Source organism: Cheilinus undulatus, linkage group 14 (genome assembly GCF_018320785.1).
Source record: "Cheilinus undulatus linkage group 14, ASM1832078v1, whole genome shotgun sequence".
In the NCBI taxonomy this organism is placed as follows: domain Eukaryota; kingdom Metazoa; phylum Chordata; class Actinopteri; order Labriformes; family Labridae; genus Cheilinus; species Cheilinus undulatus.
In genome coordinates, this window is record NC_054878.1 from 36,678,032 (window position 1) to 36,692,450 (window position 14,419).

A 14,419-nucleotide genomic window follows, 5' to 3' on the forward strand; every position below is an offset into this window, starting at 1 on the left:
TTGCACTGGCTCCTGATGAAATGCAGGATCCACTTTAAATTCTTGTGATTGTGTGTAGAGCTTTACATATCAGGTATCTGATGCTGAAGCTGTTCACCACCAGCAGGACTCTGAGATCTTCTGATCAGGGTCTGGTGCTTGTTCTGCACACGACTTAAAACTAAAGAAGACTGTCTTTGAATTTGTGGCTCCTAATCTTTCAACCTGCCTTCCTCTGGATCTGAGAGCTGGAAACTCTCCAGGCTGTCTGGACTTGCTTTTGTCTAACCTGTCTATGTTTGATTTTATGAAATTACCTCTTTCCAAGGTCTTAGTTATTCAGTCTTTGTTTTAAAGAACTTTGTGACCTCTGTTCTTGAAAAGAGCTTCTTAAATGCACTTCAATCTATGCAATCTAAACATCCAGTTTTCATCCTCTTCTAATGCTTTTTAGTCCAAGGGATTAATTGCTAATGATATTAGTTGTAATTCTAAATTTCAGAAATAGAGTTTTTAAATTTGAGAAGGTAAATGCAATCCTGCTAAAAATGTATGTTCATTAAGTTTCACACTAGTGGGAGTTTTCTTGCGTCGCTCAAATGCTGTCTGGTTTAAACAGTGGTTTATTATAGTTAATAAACAGATAAGTCATATTGATATATTGCTCTATAACTGTCATTAGAGTTCCCATACTCACTTTATGACTCTTATCTTTACTACTGTTGACCTACTAAACATCAACATATCCTTACTTGTCACAGTAGCTACTGGATTGCGTCACTGAAAAAGGGAAGCAACAGGTAAGGCGTGTTTTTCATTCAGCTCAATGGAGTAAAATTTAAGGTGAAGTAAGATCATTTCAGTCAAGCTAATTTTGTTTGGAGCCCAAAGTCACAAAATCCCAATTTTCTTTAGCATAAGAGTAGAAAAGTACTTTCTGTTAACTAAGTGTACGCATCATGACTGTCACACATCCCTTGCATCAGTTTGGCATTGACTTCGCACATCCTTGAAATAGCAATGCTACCCGGACGTGGGATGCAGTTTGCAAGTATAATGGGTGGTGTAGAGACAGAGGGGATGTGAGAGTGAACACAGCAGGAACAACAATGAGAGAAAATGATTGCGACAAACTGATAAACCCAGTTTTGATAACTACATCTAGACCAGTGTTAATTTTGGCAGCTATTTTTAATTTTGGTCTTAGTTTAGTCTTTAGAGAAAATATCTTTTAGTTTTAGTCCCATTTCAGTCATTTCTACTCTTTTTAGTTTTTTTGTCAAGTATTAGTCGGCGCAAACTCAGACATTTTAGTCTAGTTTTAAAAAAAATCATGGTAGTGTATTCTATGCACCTTGCCAAACCTGGGGTTCCTGCTCTCTACAGCTGAGAGGCAGAATAGATATAGCTGCATTGTTTTTTGACAGATTTACCACCAGTAGAGAAATATCTTGGATTTCTAATGTCTGACAAAAACTAAATTACATGTTAGTCTAGTTTTAGTCATATTGATGGAAACTAAACTTTAGTCATCACAGATCTATTTTTTCTAGTCTTAGTCTAGTTTTTGCCATGGCAAAAATACTGTTGACAAACATTTTAAGTCATAGTTTTAGTCAACGAAATTAACACTGATCTAGACAACTCTCCCTGCACAGAGACCAACATGTAAGACAAACCAACTTGGACAAATAAAGTCGTAGACGTTTCAGAAGTCTATGTCTATAAAGATACCTGAAAAATAACGGAAAAAATGCATCCATGACTGCATTTGTATTTGAGTTTTAATTAAATACAATCTGTCAGTATACTGAAAACTATACAGGATTCTCTCCGTTTAAACAGTAGTTGTAATGACTGCACAATAAAACACCGGGCACCAGACACTGGTCATAAATCACCTCAGCTATTGTACTGTTGTTCAAAAAGACCAAAATTTTGTGTTTACAGCTGTGCCAACCATTAAAGTAGCGAGCACTGAGCCATGTTAGTGCCCTAAAAGCAGTGACACATTCTATCTAAAGCCTGTGCGAGTTGTCTCAGATAACTCGTGTTTGGTCCTTGTACATCAAGTAACACAATTTGATTCAGTACATATTGTTAGGGTTTGTCACGATAAACCTTGATCTTGCTAGTAGGGATATTCCCAGACCTGTTTCCCCTTTCTGCTAAATGCTCATTTAAATTGCGTTTAACCAAATAGTATAAAGAGGAGAAAATACTTGGAGAACAGTCAAATTCACCACAGGATCATTGTGTCAGCGGTATGATGTGAGCCTGATATACTCTCTACAGCGTGGCTAACATTAGCAGCTAACTCCGCCAGCTTTCGTTCCTCCTTGCAGAGAAATACCATGCTTTGAAATGTGGCCTCTTTTCATTTTGATTGAGTAGTTATACGTGAGTTCAACCCTCAACAGCCTACTTTTTTTCCATTCACTACTTAAACAACTATCATACTGCACTACACGCTAACTGCTAAGCTTCTCATATTTACGTCAGGTGAAGTGAAAAACTCAAGACAGGAAGGCAACAGCCATTAACTGAAGCTACAGCGGCCTCTAGTGGTGGGAGGTTTGTTACAGTTTACAAAAGCATTATAGACCGGGTTTTCAAGCCTGTGTTTATAAAAAATATGTAATTAGTTTAACTGACTTGTAAATCTTGCTAGTGTTTCCACAGCTGTCTGTCCAGCCTCATTTGTTACAGTGGGACATCTATCTCTTATTACATTAACTCTTTTCTGTAATAAGGGCAGTCTTTTATCTCCCAAATGGGCTCTCCCTTTGATACCAGTTTGAATTTCAAATGCAACAAGGAAACTGGAAGAAAGGAAACTTTCTGTCGAACAGGTGATTCACATAAGAGCCATTTCATAAAACAGGCTAATTCATGAACGACACCACCATTACTTGGTCGCTTACATTACGAGGTTTATTTGGTTAATAGTGTAACATTGTTTCCATTAAAAGCATATTTAAGACAAAGCAAGGGAGAAAAGCTGTTAAAGAGGCACAGCTTTCCTCTTAGTTCAGCACAAGACTCCCGAAGACTCAGGATGTCTGCAAGACTGAGTCAAATGTGAAATAGATCACCTCTTTGGTAGGTACATTGGTTTATCCTAGGGAAAAATTCCTTTTTTGTAAAGTGCGGGGATCATACCTGATGTTTGTAGATATTTTCTAATGATAATTGCGTAGTGCTACCTATTTTATTAGTTTTGACCTAGCCACCATATTCACTGTGACCATGTTTATAGTTTGCATCCAACATATCAGATAATTGTGTACAGCCTGAGCTCTCTGGTTTGCCCACCTGTGGTTCTCTCCAGTAGTGCAGGTTGCATACAGGCAAGTATACTCATAAGAAAGCTGGAGGCATACGCGAACGCAAGGTCAAACAGCAATCGTGTCTCCAGCCTGAGACCACCGCTATCCTTAGACCCCTAACTTTAGAAGAAACCACAGAAAGAGGAACACGAGGGACCTGTCTCTCATAAAACGACCCCCATCATTTCTGTTGATGATAGGAACAGATGTGTGGCTGCATGATTGATTGTTGAAAAATTATGACACATGCAGTATTATTTTAAAAATGACACAGACACACTTGCTTGTGTTTCCCTAAGCATACACAACAAGCTGGATCAAAATAAAAAGATTGACACTGAGGAAAAATAAAGTGGCGATAGTGAGAGTGATCATATTCTGGTACCAAAAACAGAGCACATTCCAGCACGCAAGCAACGCTTTGGCATCATTGCAGCACTGCACAAATCTGTATCTCCATCTCAAACGCCACTACAAAGTCCAGCATGAGTTGATGGTGAAGTACAAGGAAACTGCATCACAAAATCCCAGCCAGCAGACCCCGAAAAACTCAGTGAACCAAGGATTATACAGCTATTATGCATCACAGTGTGCCTACCTTTCTCACTGAAGCCTTACAAATGTTAACAAGCTATCGTTCCAGTGCCCTGAACAGATGATAAAGAAAAGTTACTCCCATAAGCTAGTCTTCCTGCCAAGGAGAGTAAAAACACACCCATTAACCCCTCTGGCAGCCTCTTGGTCTGCATCGCAGCCCATATCACATATTTCCTTCAGCTAAAACGTGAGAACAAAGTGGAAAATGAAGCATAATTCAGTTGATGATGACCTCTAAGTTCCTCTCTGACTGGCAAGATGTACCATTGCTTCACAGCTTCAGTGCCAGCAGGAGCAGATGGAGAGAGGCAGAGATTTTCTGGCTCAACAGACGCACAGGAATAACTTTAAGCAAAGCTGTTATTCATCGAGAATGGAGATTTCATGTTCAGAAGCAAATGTCTGTTCAATAAATTAATGCAAGAATTGGACTCTAGTATATAATATGACCAGTAATGGTTAAAAACGAGCCACTAGGTTGTAATTCTAACATTTTAATTGCTAAACAGAATTTTAATTGGTACTCTAATGGAATAGAAACTTGGAAATCTACTGCACAGTTGCATAACTTGGCTGTTGATAAATGTGTCCTGGTTGGAAGCCCAAAAACACTTGTTGAAGCTTTTGGAGATTATTATGGTCATTTGTTATACTCTGATCTCAAATCTAGAATCTCAGGTGAATTTGATTAAGCATATTAAGAGCAGAAACCTGTTTATTGATTCTGTAGATTCTTATTATGGGCACACTTGATCCTTACTTTATGATGTTATAGCTATGCATCATTTAGTGGTAGAAAGATACTTGACTTGATACTTTGATATTTTTTTCATATTGAATCAGATATTATTTTCTGATTATTTCACAGTAGCTACACACTAACAAACATTAATATGCAGGAAGGGACAGGATTTAGTTTGATTCAGCTGCTGATGGAGATATAACTACATTGACATTTCATATCATGATAATAGTGACCTCATTTATCATGGTTATCAGTAAGGCTGCATTTATAGATTCTTTTTGTAGGGGAGTATTCTATCGATTCTTCTGATGATTAATCGAGTACTCAAATAAGAAATATTACTTTTTTTTTGATCAGTCACTTTTGCTTTTTCAAGAGCAGTAGTACTAGACAAATGAGAAAAGAAGCTGGGTCCCTTAAATGAACTATTTCTATATTAAAAATTGGTATTAACAGGTTCTCTAAAGAAAATATATTTTACAAAAAGCAATGAAGTTCTGATGACAGTTTGCATTTCTTAAAGTTACAAGGACAGGAAGCCAAATAATGACATTAGATAAAGCCATATTTAGGGTTTAAGGGATCCTTTACCATGGATTGTTTGGTGCCAACCCTCTATTTCTTTCATTGTAGTTTATTTCTATTCTCCAAGTTGTCATTAAAGTAAAGGGACATTTAATAATTTTAAAATCCTCTATTTTATGCATGAATGTAATATTTCACATTATAGCAAAAATAAAGCTCCATCATTCACACACATATGACTGAACGGTGACGCTTTAGATTACAGGAATATTTATTATTCAAAAGGGTGTTCACTTTCTCATTTTTGCACAATTTTTCTGAGTTCATCCACCATAAGATAAAAATATTATATATATATATATATATATATATATATATATATATATATAAAGACCACCCACTGATATGGAGAACACATTTAAGGGATAAAGCTGCTTCTATGACCTGGTGAATCCTGACTGTGTGATGATGAACTTTAACCTACTTAGTCTCTGTCACTATCTGTGGCAATTAGATGTTCCTATTTAATTGGTGTCAATTCATTATCAATGTAAGTCTTATCAAATCATTCGGGATGCTAAACATTTTGATAAATATGCTGCAATCAAGACATCAGTGCGCTGAATTATAGATAATTTATAATTCAAAGTATAACGTGTGCACGTGGAAAAGAAAGAGAGAGAGAGAGAGAAAGAGAGCGAGCGAGGGAGAGGGGAAGCACCAAAACAGGACTTGAATTGTAGTTTTGTAAGTTTATGAAATTTCCTGAAGTCTGCAGACACAAAATGAGTGCTGCGAGTCATGCAAGCAGCGTGTAAACCCAGAGATCTGCGTAGGTTTACGGGTGCTGGCATAGTGCCGTATCTGCCATGAAGCCGCAGCCACTGGATGCGTAAAAATGCAGGACGAGTGCCTGTAAACATCACTACAGCTCTTTTTCTTCCCTCGTAATTTTCGTATATGTATATTCAGTTGAGAAATAACAAATTCAATTTAATCTTATGCATTTCTTAACAAACAAGCAATAAATAATTCTGCATTATACCCACCACTTGAGATGACACTAAGGCTGAACAGTTTTGAAAGGAAAATGTAATTGGGATTACAAGTTATTTATGTATTGTTGAAGGATCATTTTATTTCTTTCTCAATTTCAATAAGAAAACAAACAACAACCAAAAAAAAAACAAGGAAAAAATAACTTTTTGCAAACTGTTTTAGAAATAGTTGACAGTTGAATTTTTGCGTGATTTGTAGAGCAACATCTCTGCTGCAAGAAAATGTATTCAAATGGTGTTTGAAACACATTTCAGGTCAAAGAAATATTGCACCTTCTGTAATTTGAAGATTGCAATAGGACGTGTTCAAATTTAATCTAAATTTTGATTTATTGCCCAGCCCTAGAAGAAAACAAAATCTGCAGTATAAACTTGAACAAAGATTGTTTCTCTCATAACCTTTAATTGCTGGTATTTGCTTAGTTCTTTTATGAAAATTAGTAGATATTATTGCATATAGATTTTAGATGTGTGCAATAAATACTCCAGTAAAATATGTTACATAACAACTATCATGTCCTCTGCGTAGAAAAAAACATTTAAAATTGTTTAAATTTACTGCTTTAAATTAATAATTTCTATTTTCATTTGAGTTCAAAAACATAAAAGTTGGTATAATAAATTATATGAAATCAACATATTCTTTCTTTCATTGAATTATTAGTAACCATTATGGTTAAAATTACAATTTCTTACAGTTTCTATCAATTTGGCCTGTGTTGTTGCAAATGCTTAAATGAGAAGTGGCACTCTGCTCTCTACCCTCTTCTCTGCTACTGCAGTTGGGAAATACGTGTAGTTAAGTCCCTTTGGAATTCTCGTAATATGCAAACATTTATATTAACTAGTTCTGTCAAACGATTAAAATTTTTATCAGATTAATCACAGGGTTGCTGTGGATTAATTTTGGTTAATCATGATTAAATATCATTCATTTTTTCAATTTATATTAATTGCATTTCATTTTACATAAGCAAACAGACTCAAGAAAGAAGGGAATATATATGCCAGGGCTATTCAATTACAAATTCAAATTTTTAAGATTTGTACATTTTTAGAAATGTAGCGGTTAGACATGTTTGGCACCCAGTAAGCAGCTGGTAATGTCAAATTTCGAAACAATACAGATCAATTTGATGAAAAATATTCACTTTTATTCATAGCATACCATGACAAAAGCACATCAAAAAGTGCATAAAACACAACAACAGAGCTGTATTTGACCATAACCTGAGGCCGTCATTTTGGGTTTTTTTGGTACTGAGATTTCCCATCGAGAGGGCCAACATGCTGTTTAGCTTCTTCCATATCGAGTTGGTTGGTCACTACTGGGATTTTGAGTCATTCTGCACTGTAGATGGGTTAATTGTGTTAAAATATCTAATCAGATTAATCATGATGATGGATTAATCTGCATTGATGCGTCAATTTTGACAACCCTAATATTAACACATGTATGTTAGAGCAGAGGAGACAGACAGCAGTGTCTCCTGGTTCCTTAAAGTTTTCCCTATGTCCCAACCTGAGGACTTACTTTCATTTCACCATATTAAAAATACACTGCATGTTATCAGGACAGAATTTATGTTTGTGAATTATGCATCACAATCTGGAACAAGTGAGCACTTTTAGGTTTGAAAAAAACATTGATGCTAATAGCTGACTTTTTACTGAATTGAGTTAAAATTTGTATGTATTTGCGTGCGGCTGTGTTATTTATTACAGTGTTACAATTTCATTTAGCAGATGCTTTTATCCAAAAGCTGGGACAGGTGTCCATGGCGTTAAAGGGGACATATTATGAAAAAAGTTTTTCTACCAAAAATATGTACCCCTGGCCTGCTCACAATCCCCTCAAGTACCAGAAAAGTCCCCCCTCCCTCAATCCCTTCTTTCTCATCCTTTCAGAAAATGTGTGCTCAGATTTTCCCCTCATGATGTTGTTTGGGGAGTTAGCACCACCCCCAGGTTCAGTTGGCCATCCCTGCTCGGAAGAAAGTTCCACCCTACTCTCCTGATTAGGAGAGCCATATCCATTAAGACACATCTGTTTCCTGAGAGGGGTGGAGTCAGGGGCGGAGTCAGACAGCTCAGTAACATTGAAACCCTCAGACACAGAAACAGCTCTTTCTGAGCAGGGCTGAAACAGAGGTTTTTTAGACGTGCAAAAATCCAATACTGGAGTGTTTTTTCAGCAACAGACTTCACAGGCATGTTTTAGGGACCTCTGAGATCAATATAAACTTGTCTTAAAAGGGTGAAATATGTCCCCTTTAAGGACCTTGCCCAAGGGCCCCCACTGGATACTCACTGTGCTCTGGCAGGGATATGAACCCCCAATCTCCTATTACAAAATCAACAATGAACCACTGAGCTATCCAGCTGTTATCACAAGTTCATCACTGTAACTAGCAATGTAATGATTCAGGCAGATTCTGTGATTTGTTTCTTGTAAATTTTCAACTTTATAATTTTAAAGATTTTGATTTTCTTCATGGAAATTATTAACCCTATTTTATTAGTTTTCTTTGAATAACAGACGCAGACTTTTCGCACCAGTCTATTTTATTTCCTAATTAAGTTCTGTGAGCACACAGCTGCTGACTTTCTTCTGCAGAAGCTCCACTGAAAGCTCGCCTGCATTCAGCCTGATTAGAAAAAACATGCATTTTTTCATGGATGTTATTTAAAAGGACTGTTTGATTTGAAGTAAAGGTACTGCCATGGATTTGTGCTCTTGTGTTCCACTTGTCCAAACATCCCAAGTGCTCTTGTCATTCACGTCTGATTAAACCTTTATTAAACATTCAAAGATTAAATGTCAGGGTGTCAAGGGGTGAGGATGCTGAGGACCTTTTATGATTTCGGTTTTCAAGGACCAAATCTTTTGAAACTGAATTAATCCCTGACTGATGCATTCAAAAAAGCTGCTTTTGTGCATAAAGGCTTTCATCACTTTGAATAAATCAGAGCCCATAAACCAGAGCGGATTTGTACTGAATGCATTGATTGAATTAAAACACAAGTTGCTATGAAGCCTTGAGGAATGAATCGCTGTTGCCTCTTTTGTAACCTGAGGGTGATTTTATTTTGCCAAAGGGTCGCATTGTTGGGGATTGATTGTGCTGTTACCATGGGAAATTTGCACGTCTCTCGTTCTTCGTGTACATTTGTGCGTGTGTCTTGGGGGAATTGCAGGGCAGCTATTTACATCCTAACACGGCTATCTATCTGTACACATTAACACAGGGATCAATCCTCGTCCCCCGCAGCCGTAGTTTAGCCAGCCCGCTAATGGGCAGCTATCAAGCTTCAATCATAATGAGACAAAAGGAAATCACATTAGAGCCTCACTGATTCCACTAACGAGATTGACAAACACAAGGACGTTTTCCTAACTGAGATGAATCGTCCCAATCATGCCATTTATTCTTATGTTCCGGTGTCGTTATGGATACTTGATTAGCCGCGTGGACTGGAGGACAGTGGCGTCAAAGCAGAGGAATGAGGCCCCGTCCTGAGCTGTCCGCACGGCAGAAATAGGAAACAAAGAATTACTGGTGATCAGTTGTTTGTTGATTATGATGAAGACAGAGGAGGAGGAGGATGGTGAAGGACTAAATAAAGCCACAGGTGTATCAGGGGCATTTTGCTGACATCGTCTCACAGAAAACTCCATTCTCTGTGATCTTTAAGTCATTATTATTACACACAAGTGTTTAACTGAGGGCTGCTGTATTACTGCAGACGTACGTCTTTATTATGGCTTATGCAAAAAAGTTTGTAAAATATCAGGACTTACGAGAAGTTGCCAACTCCCAAAGCAATAGCTCAGTAGTGCAAATGACTTGATTTGCCTGATTCCCCTTAGATGCTTTACTCTTTTATTGATGTTATAAATCAATCATGGTCAAAATAATGTGGCTTTTGTTTGACAAAAAATACAGAAAAAACCCTCTTTAATGTCAAAATGAAAACGGATATCTACAAAGTAATGTTGATTAAAAGAATGTATGTAAAATAAGTGATTGCACGTATATTCACCTCCTTTAAAGTGACTGACCTAATTTAACAGAGGTCCAGCCAGTAGTCTCACAGTTTTTGAAATGGGGATCACCTGAGTGCAGTGATTGGAGCATAAAGACACCTGTGTCTGGAAGGTCCAGTCACTGATCAGTCAGTAATCATGGCTACCATAACACCATGAAGACAAAAGAACACTCCAAGCAACTCAGAGAAAAGGTGATTGAAAAGTATAAGTCAGGGGATGGTAAGGCTGGATGATCAAAATCAAAATCACGACTAATTGAACTTTCTACCTCGGTTACAATTAATGAACGATTATTCCACCCCCAAATTACAACTCGGTTTCTTCTGTAGATATTTGTAGAATCTTAAAACAAACAACTGAACATGCACAGATTAACAATTTATGGTTATTTATTGACACATTTGAAATCAAAACACACATCAGCCGAAATGAAAATGTTTTTCGAAAAGTCAAATTTTTCCAAGAAAAGGGGAAAAAATTGAAATAATTGCCAAGACAGGTTTATGTCAGTAAAAGCCCTTAAATGTCGGTTTCAATTATTTTTCGATTAATTGCCCATCTCTAGGGGATGGATACAAAAAATCTAAGACACTAAACATACCTGGAGTTCAGTTAAATCAAGAAATGGGAGGAATTTGGTACATGTGTAAATCTGCCTAGATCAGGCCGTCCTCGCAAACTGAGTGACCATACAAGAAGCAGACTAGAGAGAGAGAGGCCACCAGAACACCTATGACTACTCTGGAGGAGTTACAAGCTTCAGCTGAGATGGGAGAGACTCTGCATACAACTGTTGCCCGGGTTCTTCAGAGAGAAAGCCAATGTAGGAGAAAACCCATTTTATATCTTCACTAGTTTGCCAAACCACATGTGTGAGACTCTGTGGTCAAGTGGAGCAAAGTTCTTTGGTTTGATGAGACCAAAATGGGGTTTTTTTTGGCCATCAGATTTGATGCTGTACTCGGTAGACACCAAACACTGCACATCACCACAAACACACCATCTAAGCATGGTGGTGGCAGCATCATACTGTGGGGATGCTTTTTGGCAGCGGCCCTGGAAGGCTTGTAAAGGTAGAGGGTAAAATGAAGGCTGTAAAGTACAGGAGAATTCTAGATGACAATCTTGTTCAGTCTGCAAGAGAACTACTGCTTGGGAGAAGATTTATTTTTCAGTAAGATAATGACCCAAAGCATACGGCCAGAGCTACACAGAAATCGTTTAAAGACATCGAGGTGAATGTCCTCGAGTGATCCACACTCAAGACCTCACTCCAAAAAATGAATTTGTGGCTGGACTTGAAAAGGGTGTTTTCCAAAACCATTTTAGAGTTCAGTTTAATTTTAACAGTCCTCGATCCAAAACTAAAAGTAAGCATCGGAGCTGGCTGGGTTGAACAGTGCAATCTACTCAACATCTTTAATTATTGTTTTGATTATTGGCCCCCCTGATGGCAGAATTGACATACCTTGCATTAAACATGACGAAAAGTTAAGAAAAGCACCAAATAATTCACATGCCACTCACATAAGGTCAAAGCTTATGATATTTTGATGCTTTCAAATACTAAATGTTTCAAAACAAACATAACAAAGGAAAGCAACAAAGAAGCACTCTTCCAACAATAAACTTCTTATGACAAAAAATACGTACATCAACTGAGAAGTCAGCACTCAAAATGTCCTTTTAAGCACCTTTATTTAGGCAAGGCACAACGGACACATTTCGACTCGTGGTCAGAAAAAACTTTAGAACCACAATAATATTTTAACCAAGGAAAACTGTAAAAAAAAAAAAAAAAAAAAGGAAGTTTTTTTGAAGTCCCATGTCAGTTCAGATGGATAATGAATGGTAACTGAGATGAAAGACTTCTCAATGAGACTATAGCCAATATTTTTGTGATGTAGACGTTGTGCAGTAGTTTGCCTGTATTTTTTGGCTGTTAAAATCAGGAAATGTCCCCAATTTAAGTACCAAGGAATTGTTTTTTTTTTCATGGTGATAAACCACTTGGCCTGTACTTGTATTGATGCTGAAATTCAGATATCATGATAACTCAAAATTTACATGTGAAACTATTAAACATTCAAAAAGTTTGACTTTACAAATAAAGACTTTAAACTGCAGCTGAAGCTCCACAAATCATACTGCATCAAAAATGGATTATTCCACCACTTTTGTCCTCATTTACACAGTTTGATCTCTGTAATTTCAGAAAATTGTCGAGTATACTCCATACTGTTTCCTAGAGCTGACTCTGACATCTTCTAATAGCTCATCTTGTCCAATTTATCACCCAAATCCAATTATATCAGGTTAATTATAGAGCTGCAATAATTGTTCATTTCATTTGCTCATTCAGTGAAATGAAAATTAATCCGCTACCATTGATAATCAATTAATGATTGAAGTAGAGTCATCGCACAGCCAAGCAGCGGCATTAACATCTCCAGTTTCCTTTAAGGGATATATTGCTGCCATTCTGTGTCTTAAATAATAGAAGACTAGGATATGGAAGTATGCATTGATGCACTTTTTTATGGTTTCATACAAGAAATAGATGTTTAACAGTGCTGATGATGTCTAAGATGAGGATTTTCTCAATGCACTAATGTTTTTAAGACCAAATATAGTTGACTTGGTACCAAATTTTAAATTTTGGTGATATACAATTAAAGAAGATACCATCTTTGAGACCAAAACAACAAAAAATGAAGTCCCAAGTAACCTAAATTTAGAGATTTCTTGTTTTCGAACATTAAAAATTGCAATAACTTCTGCACAGTCTAGATTGCACATTTACTTTGGCTTTAACATCTCCACTTTCCTTCAGGTGAGATAATGCTGCCATTGTGGGTCTTACATAATAAGAGACGATGATATGTAAATGTTTACACACGCATGCTTTTACACAAATGAAGTTATTAGAACTGAAATAAAATGAAACACTTGCATGTTTTTTTCAGGTTTGAAACCTGTTGAACAAGAAATAGATGTTTATTAGTGCTGATGTTGTCTCAGATTGGGATTTTTTATAATGCATTTATGTTTTAAAGTCCAAATAGAGTTGACCTGGTCCCAGAATTTTAAAGTTTGGTAAGATACAATTAAAAATCCAATAAAAATAATACCAAAGAAATAAAACATGAAGTCCTTGGCACCTTAAATTAAGAAATTTATTGTTTTTAACACCAAAAGTTGCAGGAAAATGGTCTAAATTGCACAAGTGCATTGGCAGTATTTCTTCTGCTTTCTGCCTGTGTGAAATTCAAACTTTTGCATCCTGTTTAAACACCAAAAAGACGTGAAAAAACATCAGTATCTGTGAATTTGAATGGACCACAGCTGCTCTCTGTCTCTCTCTTTTTGCTTGCAGCAGCTTTTGGTCAAAAATATGAATGAAAATCTTTTCTCTGAAGATCTGGTGCTTTTTAGTGCTTTCAGTCATTACATAAAAGGGGACAGGATCAGTTTATAAATACACTGAAATGAAAAGTATTGACATTTTGGAACCTGAGGTGGAAAGATGGGAAGATTGCTGCAGCTGCTGAAGCAAAAATGCATATTTGTCAAACAAAGGAGTGGATTTTGAGTGTTTATGCCTTGAAAATGTGCTAAAATTATCAAATATTGCAAACATTGCCTTGATGAATTCCTTGCATTTTATTAAGTCTTGCCATAGTTGAAGCCTGAAGCTCATTTTTGACAAAGCTCATGATTTTCATGCCTGTGGTTCAAATTGTAAGAATGCCTGTGACGTGACTTGTCATCTCCATGGTTTTTAATGAGACCTTCAATCAGATCATCTCACTATTTACCTCCTACTGTTCCTTAATACACTTAGACTCAGCAGCCTTACACACTAATATCTGAACATATTGAAGTAAATCAAAGATTCAGACTCAAATGAATCTAATGTGTGTTAAAAGAGGCTCTTTTAAATCCACATTGTAGCACTTGTGATGTCGAGCTCTGAGTGCGAGTTATAAAAGCTCTCCTGACAGCTGATGAAGCCCAGCACTTGTTCCATGATTCATTAATATGTTAACCCAGGCTTTTTAACTACTCAGTGATAAAAAATTTATAATGTTAGAATTTATAACATGATTTAACTGAAGAGTCATAGAGGTCAGTT

At 36.7% G+C, this 14,419-nt stretch overlaps 2 protein-coding genes across 2 annotated transcripts in view; one reads left to right on the forward strand and one right to left on the reverse strand.

Annotated features, from left to right (window-relative positions):
• The window catches only part of LOC121521238 (muscarinic acetylcholine receptor M5-like), a 37,692-nt gene that overhangs the window by 22,508 nt on the left and 765 nt on the right, over window positions 1-14,419 (reverse strand). The window lies entirely within an intron of this gene.
• The window catches only part of aven (apoptosis, caspase activation inhibitor), a 68,303-nt gene that overhangs the window by 18,702 nt on the left and 35,182 nt on the right, over window positions 1-14,419 (forward strand). The gene's annotated exons all lie outside the window — the stretch shown is intronic.